Source organism: Drosophila willistoni, chromosome 3R, assembly GCF_018902025.1.
Source record: "Drosophila willistoni isolate 14030-0811.24 chromosome 3R, UCI_dwil_1.1, whole genome shotgun sequence".
In the NCBI taxonomy this organism is placed as follows: Eukaryota; Metazoa; Arthropoda; class Insecta; order Diptera; family Drosophilidae; genus Drosophila; species Drosophila willistoni.
In genome coordinates, this window is record NC_061086.1 from 21,994,803 (window position 1) to 22,004,706 (window position 9,904).

The 9,904-nt window shown below is 35.0% G+C and overlaps 2 long non-coding RNA genes across 3 annotated transcripts; one reads left to right on the top strand and one right to left on the bottom strand.

The window, feature by feature from the left end:
* Positions 1-1,976: 1,976 nt before the first annotated feature.
* Positions 1,977-2,578, bottom strand: LOC124459778. Of its 2 annotated transcripts, none has more exons than XR_006953796.1 (3): positions 2,451-2,578; positions 2,236-2,342; positions 1,977-2,137 (listed from the first exon to the last, which is right to left on the bottom strand). It is a non-coding gene; the product is annotated as an uncharacterized LOC124459778 (long non-coding RNA). The 2 variants fall into 2 exon arrangements; XR_006953795.1 differs by having other exon boundaries at positions 2,428-2,578.
* A 1,577-nt stretch (positions 2,579-4,155) lies between these two features.
* Positions 4,156-5,267, top strand: LOC124459779. The gene is made up of 2 exons (XR_006953797.1): positions 4,156-4,605; positions 4,815-5,267. It is a non-coding gene; the product is annotated as an uncharacterized LOC124459779 (long non-coding RNA).
* Positions 5,268-9,904: the final 4,637 nt, after the last annotated feature.

The following is a 9,904-nucleotide window of genomic DNA, read 5'->3' on the forward strand; positions in this document are numbered from 1 at the left end:
TTTTAGTTTTTTGGTCTGTAAAATTGAATAAATTCCTTCTGCCTTGACTGCGCGTTTTTCTGCTCTTTTCCATTAAATGGAAAACATGTTGAAATTCTTTAAAATGGTTTTGAAATAAAAATTGATATAATTATAAATGATACGTTACGTATTAACTAGACACAATTTAATTAACATTTCATTTGACACTTGCGCAAAATTTAATATACCAATTACACTGTGAAACAAAGTTTCAGAATTTCCAAACGTTTCAATTTTTCTTAGGGTAACTGTTAAATGTTTTCTATGTATATAAATTTTGCCTCTGTTTAGAAATTCGTCTGTTCGTGTACTTTAACAAATTTTTCATTTTAAATTTCACAAAATTTGTATTTTGTTGACTACTGTAATTGTTATATGCAACTGAATGCGACAGCTATTTAATATGATTAAATGTATATATACATATATATTTTTTTTGTAGTTTGTTTTACTTAAGCATATATGGTTATGGTATAGTTTGTCATTTGTTTTTATATACCATTTATATATGTTTGTATGTGTGTGTGTGTGTGTGGGTGATGAGTTTTTTGTGCAACCGCATAAAAGTATGCTATATGATTTTTTGCGCTTAAAGCTTTCTGATATTTGTCATGTGTATGTGTGTATCCGTGTGTCTGATGCTGCATGTGGGAGTGTTTACTTTCATAAGCCATATTCATCCGCCATGTTGCCACTTTTAGTGTTGTGTTTCGCTTCCTCTCTCTCTTTCTTTCTCTCTCCCTCTCTCTGGACCTGTGTGTGGTGTTTTCTTTTTTTGTTTCTTGTTTTTTTTTCTGTTGTTGCTTATCGCAGTCACTCGTCGTATGTCCGATCATATTTGTTTGCGGTTTCAGGTTGCGGTTGCCATTTACTAAAAGACAAAAAAAAAAGAACCTCTCGTACCCCATATGCAAACACTTTGTTATGTGTGTGTGTGTGTGCCACAATTATAATGGGGCAGCGGTCCAATTTTAGCATTTTATCAAATTAAATTTACCGGATTACAGGTATTTAGAGCCTGAACAGTCTGTGTGGTCAGTAGCTTCTGGGCCATACAAGTGGCATTAGCGGTTGTAATTGAATTTCATCTACATAACTCGTCAGGATTGTTTTTTCCCTCTCTCTCTCTCTCTCTCGCTATTTGTTGCTTTTTCGCCTATTGTTTCGCATTGTGGTTTAATTGAATTTACTCAAAACGAATGGCAGACTCAACAATGTTGCACATAAAGAGAATATTACACTCTTAATAGATATTTTAGAATTTTTATGTTTTATTCCACACACACATACACACACACACATCAAAAGGTATTAGGCGGTAATGAAGAGGATGAGGCCATAAATCCAGATCTTTGATTGCTTAAAGCTTTGTAATTGCTGCAGTTTGGTATTAAATTAATAATAATAAGCAAATTGAACAACACTCAAATTAAGCTTTAGTCAATAATTACATTTTATCAATGCATTTGTGCAAGTAATTTAATTAAATCAAGTAAATGCAATAAACCTTCAAGGTTTTCACCCATTTCCAATATTTCTAATATTTCTTACACCTTTCTCTGATTTAAAATTCAGTTTTAGTGGCTGAAAAAACACTTTTCATTAGCATCCAATTGTTGGAAGTTATGAGGGCGCTTAAATTATATTTAGATGTTTTAAATTGCATAGAAACTGTCATACTAAAATTGTATATAAAATTTAAATGTTTTGAAATTTTTTCTTTGATATGTTTTCATTTAGTTTTTAGGTTAGAACAGTTTTTGGAAATAATTTGTCAGTAAATAAAAAACTTGCTTTATTTTACAGTTAAATTTGTTCTGTATTTATATTTGTTATTTTCTCCTTCTTCATCTTGCATTTGCATCTCACATCCAGACACAGATATATGTATGTATGTATGTATGTATGTATATTCATACATATGTACATATGTATATGTACATATGTATGTACGTTGTAGAATTTACACATAAAAAAACAACAAAAACGAAAACCCGATCTCTCTTGCGCTCACTTCACTCAAATAAACACACACACACGCGCATTCCGTTATCCATCTTTCTTCCTTTCTCCCGTTGCTTTGCTTATTTGCAAAAGAGATAAACTTCTCTTACACCTTTTGTGGGGATTAAAAAAACAATTGACAAACATATTTGAACGCCAAGATAATTAACAGAATTTTTTAAAAGTCCAGCTACATACATACATACATACCTATTAAGTATGTATGTATATTTGTGGTATTACAATAACAACACGAAAGAAATCTAGAATGCAAATCCAATTGGCAACAACAAAACGCGGTGAGCGAGCAATTAGAACTGAAAGAGAGCGAGAGTAAAAAAATGTTAAAGCAAATGGATATCAAATTGCCAAAGATTTTATTTCTTTGCTGATTTGCCTCACCTAAAAAAATTGAACATACATACATATATTTTGCAATAACCTTTTATTATATGCGACTATTATACAAAACAAAATTTGATGATTTTTGAATACACAGCAGTGGAAAACAAACGCAGAATACATTGTTATGTACGAGTGAACATTTGTTTTGTTGCCCACCCCTAAAAAAGTGTGGCCAGATTTACCGCCATGCGAATGACACTACATCCGCATTTCTTAAATCATTGTAAATGAAGAAATAAACATAAAAAAAATAAAATGATTGAAATTATATTTGAACGGATTTAAACTAAATGGTAATAGCCAATTGCCATTTATGGGAAATTTCCCCAAGATATTAAAAATTTATTTTAACCTAAGCTCTTTTAACGCTTTTACAACTTTAACTAATATAAATAACAAAATGTTTTGTTGAAACCAACTGTTCAATTTGCCATTACTTAAACTAACAAACAAAAAAAAAAGAAGAACATGGGACAGACAATCTAACAAAAACAAGTAAAAATTTGCTACATGCCCATGCGAAAGTTTTCTCATTACGAAATTGTTGCAAAATAAGTAAATACATAAAAACAAAAATAAATGCAAATAAGCCAACAAAAAAAAAAAGACAATGTCGATTTCATTCCCAAAAACTTACTGTTACTCTCCTCCCCCTTGCAACATGGAGCAAATGCAACAAGCAAGCCAAACATTTTGAACAAAAGTAAAACAATGCTCAATAGTTTTGCTACCACCCATTCATTTGCCATTTTTTTGCAGAACTTTCACTGAAAAAAAAGCAGAAGAATTATTTGCCTTACGATAAAAGTTGAAGCAAACGAATAAGGAGTGCAATAAAAATATGCATATGCATATATTTGTATATAGCCAGGAAATCTGAATAAAAAACACACTGACAAATAACTCAGATCAAATTAACTAAATTGCAATTCAGTTGCCTTCCGCCTTGACATGAGAAAATGTTCGTCAAGGATAAAAAAAAGTTGTGCCGACAGCAAATTTCCGTTTCTCTGACTTCCGTCGAAAGCTGTCGAAAAGCTAAAGCAATAAGGCAAGACCCATCCACACTCTCATGTGTACATACATACATACATACATAGAGATGCATATGCAAATGTTGCAACAACTTGTCAACACAGCTGTGAAAAGGCTTTCACAAGGACACCCACCCACACACACACACACATACACAGGTGTGAGAGTATCATCTGCTTGAAGTCTGTAACTTTATTTTAACTGTGAACTTTTGCTAATTATCTGCCTCGTACCTTGTTGCAAAGTGTTGCAGCTTCTGTTTGTTGTTGCGGGTGCAAATTGTTTGAAACATTTACATTTCCGTTAAGTAATTAATAGTTGTAGTCCGGGCCATGCAGATGAGTTAAGTTTATCATGTGAGATGTCCTACATCAAGTTGTTGGATGCGCTTACTCGTATAAAATACTTTTAAAAACTTTTTCAAGAAAAAATGATGACAACTCTGGCTCAAAGCGGGAAAAATTAATTATAGTGTGTACACAAAAAGGGTTTTAGAAAATGTAAAGTCATTCTATGCACTATTGACATCCAACTTCATTTGAAAGAAAAAGATTTTGACTCTCAAAAAAAATCAAAAAATTAATACCAGTTTTTAGAAACATTTTACGCTCTTTTTGTAATAACTCTGGCAACCTCTCGTTGCCAGCAGATGATTTGCCAATTGGATTTATCTCCCTACTTCACTCTCAAGTAGTCGCTCTCACTCTCTCACTCTCTTTCAGTTTTAATTGACAGCTCGTCTCGTTTTTCCCCAGCAAGTTTATTCGTACTTGTTTTGTTGTTTGTGCTAATAAATATTTACATATGTAATTGTATAAAGTTGTTATTACTATCTATATAATATTATTTTAATATTGTCATTCAAATCAGTTTGGTGATTGGTTTATATTTTTGGAGTAAAAATTGCGACGAGAAAAAACAAAAGCAAAAGAAAGAAAAATGTGGACGTTTTCGCAGCATTGCCACACTGTTTGGCATACTAAGGAGAGAGGGAGAGAGAAAAATAATGATTGCAAAAATGATCGTGTTGTGTTTTTTGCTATGTGTATGTATCTATCTATGATGAATGGAAGTGTAACGGAAGCAAGATGTAGAAGGAGAATGAAAAGCAACAACAATCAATTATCTGAGTATCTTAAGGTAAGGTAAGGTAACTATGCAAATCTATATCACAAAAGATGAAATGTGAAACTGAAGTTTTTGTCGTTGGTAAATTAAAATTTAGAAAAACAAAATGGAAAAATGTTTAATATTTGGCTTAGCAATGTGTTCAAAATTTTAAAAATTTAGTTTAGTATTTTCCTTAAAAAATATTAATAAATCCGTTTTTACTTTTATTTTCCAATCAGGTTTCCTATAAGAGGGCAATACCTTTAAAAGATTTCTGAAAGTCTTAAAAACTACATAAGTTGCAGTATCTACACTTTTCAAAGCCGGATCCGGGGAAGACCAGGGGCAGCTGTTGTCCTGAAGCCTATTACAATAAAAACAATGTTGATTAATGGGCAATTTTTTTTCAACTTGAATAACAGACTTCGTATTTACATTATATATTGGTATTAATCCAGTTTGGAAATATGTATGTATACAATACTATTCGAGAAAGTTTTGAAAAAGAGGATATATGCAGACATACATAAGTACATACATACATAAATATGTAGGTATGTTTCAACTGAGGTATATATTTGAATACCTTCATTATTATTGTGAATATAGTCTAATATCTAAAAGACATATGTAAGATTTAATTATTCGACAAATTCGAGTATGAAACATAAACTTACCCTTGCCACCTTAAATCTTATTGTTAGTATTAACGTTCACTACTGTCTGTATCATTTAATCGTTTCTAAGTCGTGTTTACTTTTTTCATTAGGATTTGCCTATCGAAAAATTCTTTTGGGAGGAATCAAGAGTTTAATTAACATGACATGCAAGCAAACTGTGTATTTATAAAGACAAACTGATATTATGTATACGCCATGTGGGCGTTAACTGGAAGTTGGAGAGCTACGGCGTCGACGGCGGCGACGGCGGCGACAACTATTTACGCCCAGAGCTCTGGCCATTCAAAATTAACACAAGTTGCGCTGCAAAAAGCTGTGGCAAAAGCGAAAAATTAATTGTGCAGCCAGCGGTCATGCAGCGAGGAAAATTTTCGACAGTCGCTTGTTGCCTAATGTCATGACCACCCACCCACATGTATATGGAAACAGTTCACTAATGCCGCAGGGAAAGAGCAGTAAAGAGAAAGAGAGAGAGAGAGAGAGTGTTTTCACCCAGGCAGCGGGCCAAACAAGCCGCATTAATTAGTGGCCAATGGCAGGACTACTGAATTTGGGTCCAGTTCGCTTCGGTCTGGTCTGGTCTGGTTTAGCCCCACTCTGCTTTGCATTTTTCTTGTCCTGGCTGCAGAGTTCCATGACAAATTAGATGTGCCAGTGCTCTCAAGTGTGCTAAAGCAGCAAAGTTATTATGCCGCCTTCCCCAGCTCCCTCTCTTTCGCTCCTTCTCCCTCTTTCGCTCTCTCTTTGGCTTGACAGTGCATTTGTTTTACGATATATCCGTTCGCCTCTTAAAAGTATGCAACATGCTTTGGCCTTTGGCTCAAATGTGCATTGAGTGCATTTACTTCTCTCTGTCTCTGTCTCTATCTCTATCTCTGTCTTTCTCTGTATGTATGTATGTCTAACTGTTCGTCTGTATGGGTGAGTATTATGTATTTTACGCTGACACTAAAAGCTATTTGTAAATTTCGTGGTTGCAATTATGTTTGCTGTGTTGTTGACCACCTAACGCCCACCTCATCTCCACAGTCCCCTCAATGCCATACTTGCCGCACTTAACACACGCTTTCTCTCTCTCTCTCTCTCTCTCTCCCCCCTTCTATATATTGCTTGGTCTGTGTTTTTCTATGTGGCTTCGCTGGTTATTATTAGTTTGGTGCGGTTTTTCTGGCCGTGGTCGCTTTGCCCCATACAGCATTCTCTATGAAATCCTTCTCCTTGCTGACCACATCATATATGTAGGTATACACATACAAGCATACATAAATATTTGCACTATATCCCCCCATTAAGTGTATGTGTGTGAGAGAGAGTGTTCTGCCTGGCACATTAAAGTTTTGGCTATTTCGGTTATTTTTATTTTGTTCTTTTTTTTTTTTTTTTTTGCATATTTGGCACAGTTTTTCTGTCTACCCCCCCCCAAAAAAAAAAGACCAAACGGAAAATAGTTGAAATTATTACAAGTATGTTTTGGTTGGCAGCATTATTGGCACGTTTTGTTGCTGGCTAAAATATTTTTTGTCCCAACATTTGGCTTAGATTTGCATAGAAATGACGCCACAACTCAAATAAAATTTACTCAACAGCTGTTTCGGTGTTGGAAACAATCTAAAACCTTGAATTCTGAGTGCTTAAACCGATAGATTAAATTTTGGACATCGAAATGCATCAAAGCTAAAGCCAAATTGTTGCTCTGATATCTAATAAGAATTTCTAACAATAATTACCATATGATGTGCTTATATAAAGATGTTGATGCTTGTCATTTTGAAATGGATATTTTAGACATGACATTTGAAAATTGCCATCAGGCTAACGAGAATACAGAACAATGCAATTTTATTTGAGCAATTTTTTTTAATACGCTGCTGGCTCAACAGCCACAAGACATGTGCAATTTAACTCAAATGTCTTGTTGTCATTTTAATTATTGCATTCGCACAAATAACAAACGGGAAAAACTTGTATTTAAACATTATTTTTTACCTCACAAGCATAGGGCGAGAAAAAAAGAGGAGCAATCAGCTTGGAGGTGAAAAATAAATATATTGAACAATTTTCCATTGTGTCTCAAGGTAGCAGCTGGTCCACAAAAAGTTTCATCACCAGCTACAGAGGGAGACATTTACTTAAAATATGCCAACAAATAATGTTCACACTTCAACGAAGGCCAAATTCGATGGCTCTGTCTGCCATATACACACGTAAGACAACGGTTTCTCGTTTTTTCTTTTGGTGGTCTGCCACAAATCATTCAGTGGCATGAATTATTGCCAACGCTTAGAACGTGCTCACAGCGTTAAAGTGTCATTACTGGGCTTAATGAGTCGGCGAACTGCTGGAGAAAAAAAAGAAGAGAAACCCACAAAGAAAAAGTATAACACCAAAAGCAAGGGACAGGCAAGTAAGAGACACACACATACACACACCGACTATGAGACAGGCGAAAAGTGGGCAAAAAATGTGTAGCATGCAAACAGGCGCACTACATTGTTCATTGTCTGCGTCTAATTTATGTTTGCTGTTGGTCAGCTAGCGATAATAAATAATAGTTTGTGCTCTTAAAACAAACAATAGGGTATTAATGGGTACATTCAGCTGGCATAAGCCATGTAAACGATCTTAAATTGTATGAAAATAATGGCATATATGCTGATAGATAACTCTCCAAGATTTGCATCCTTAATCCTTGGTTGTGTATTTCTTTTTCAAACCTTAGAATGTCCATCTGAAGTGACATGAGTACCTTGTATTTGTCTGGCAATTTAATGGGATAAGGTGGAAAATTAACATTGATTTGAGTATGTGATGTGAACAGGATGAAAGGAGAGCGGAGAGAAAGGAGAGTTGAAGAGAATTGAAATTGAAGTTTTTAATTTCTAAATTCTTTTCTTCAATAATGTATATCCCAAAAGGCAAAAGATGCACAATAATGAAAAAATGTCTTTAGAACGAGTACAAAATTTGTTTTGGGTCATCGATTTCTATCCAAAGTCTTGGTTTAGTTTAATACTTACATTTATGATTCTATCAAATTGGATAGAGATTGAGCCATGACTCTTTGACATTCTTTATATTGCGCACAGACATATAAGGATAACTAATGAAACAAAAAATACCAAATGAAAACACAAAAGTTATAAAACTAAACACAAGCTGCTTATCTTGTTGAATCCTACAGATTGATCAATATTATGTATGGAAACTTCGGCTCCTGTTGCCCTTAACATAATAGGTAACACAAGTTCGACTTTTTTCAAACGCAAGTCATGAGTTTAGGTGACTTGTATGCCAAACTACGTGAAATATGTGAACTTATGTTCTTGTTGCTGTTGATTAGTTCCATCCTGACGGGAAAAGCAAACCAAAAAAAAAAACAGAAACCTATTAACACCTATACGCCATGCCCTTGGTCCGTGCAATGCCATGCATCCGGCAATAGCTAAGAAGAACCAACCATTTCAGGTCACCCACAACAGTCCAAGGAGTCACCTACATTTCTGGGTCTAGAATTCCACTCAGCCCCACCCCACCCCGCAGGCAGCATAAATCGTGCCACCCGAAATGCATAAACCAGGCATGTCGCGCAATCATTTTCAGCTGCCACGTGCCGCGGCATACATTTTGTGCATTTTATGCACCCCAGGCACAGCGCATAGCCACGCCCCTAAAAAGACTCTCCTTCGCATCTACTGGCCAAGACAAGCAACAACAAATGGCCAACGAGAAGGAAGCTAAAGGAGTAAAATTTTAAAGCTGATTACTCAATAACTTTACTCGGTAGGTAGTGCATAAAATGCCAGGCGTATCCTTGAGAGTGCATAATTCCTGCACCCCCTCCAAAAAAAAAAAACAACAAAAAATAATAAAAATAAACTTGTGAGAAAAGAAACTGCTCTTGAGCTTTTCAGGTTTTCTTTCAGCTGACTTGCTAGTCATTTTATGTGCACTTAAATTATGTTTGTTATTAAAGTATACACATACATATATATTTACTTTCTCTCTGTGTGTGTATGTGTTGTTTTTACTTTCAACCAAATGTAATTTATGCTTAAATTGAGTTGCGTTTCGTGTGCCTTAAAGGTAAAAGAGAGAAGTTTTACCTTCCTTGCTGCAGCCCATCAATGCGATGGCAAATGTCTTTTTTACACATTAGAGAAGACTCTTAAATGAATAATTTATGCTTGCAACATAATTGAGTTGCCAAGCTGCACTAAAAGCATCGAGCAAAGCTTTTTGAGGTCAGCTAAGTGCCAACTAATGGATGGCAAGGATTATCATTGAACTAAATTCACCCAAAAATTTCTTGAACTTTAAATTAGTTGTCGTGCCGCATGTTTTTTTTTCGTTTGGTTTTCAAGAAAATACAAATGCCGAGATTTCGATTATCTGGTAAACACATTAAACTGTGTGGCAGACAGCAAAACTCCCCGCCCCGCAAACTACTCGCTCAATATAAGCAACATCTCAAGGCAGCCAGAAATTCGCGTGTGCCCGAAAACAATATTTATTTGCCCCAAGCTCAGAGCCTTGGCAGAGCGCTAAAATAGAAATCTCTGTTAGCTATGCCAGCAACAGAAATACCACAAAAAATCCCCATTCCCGAAACGAAACTGAGGATTTAAAAGCAAAAAAAAAAGGGCAAGAAA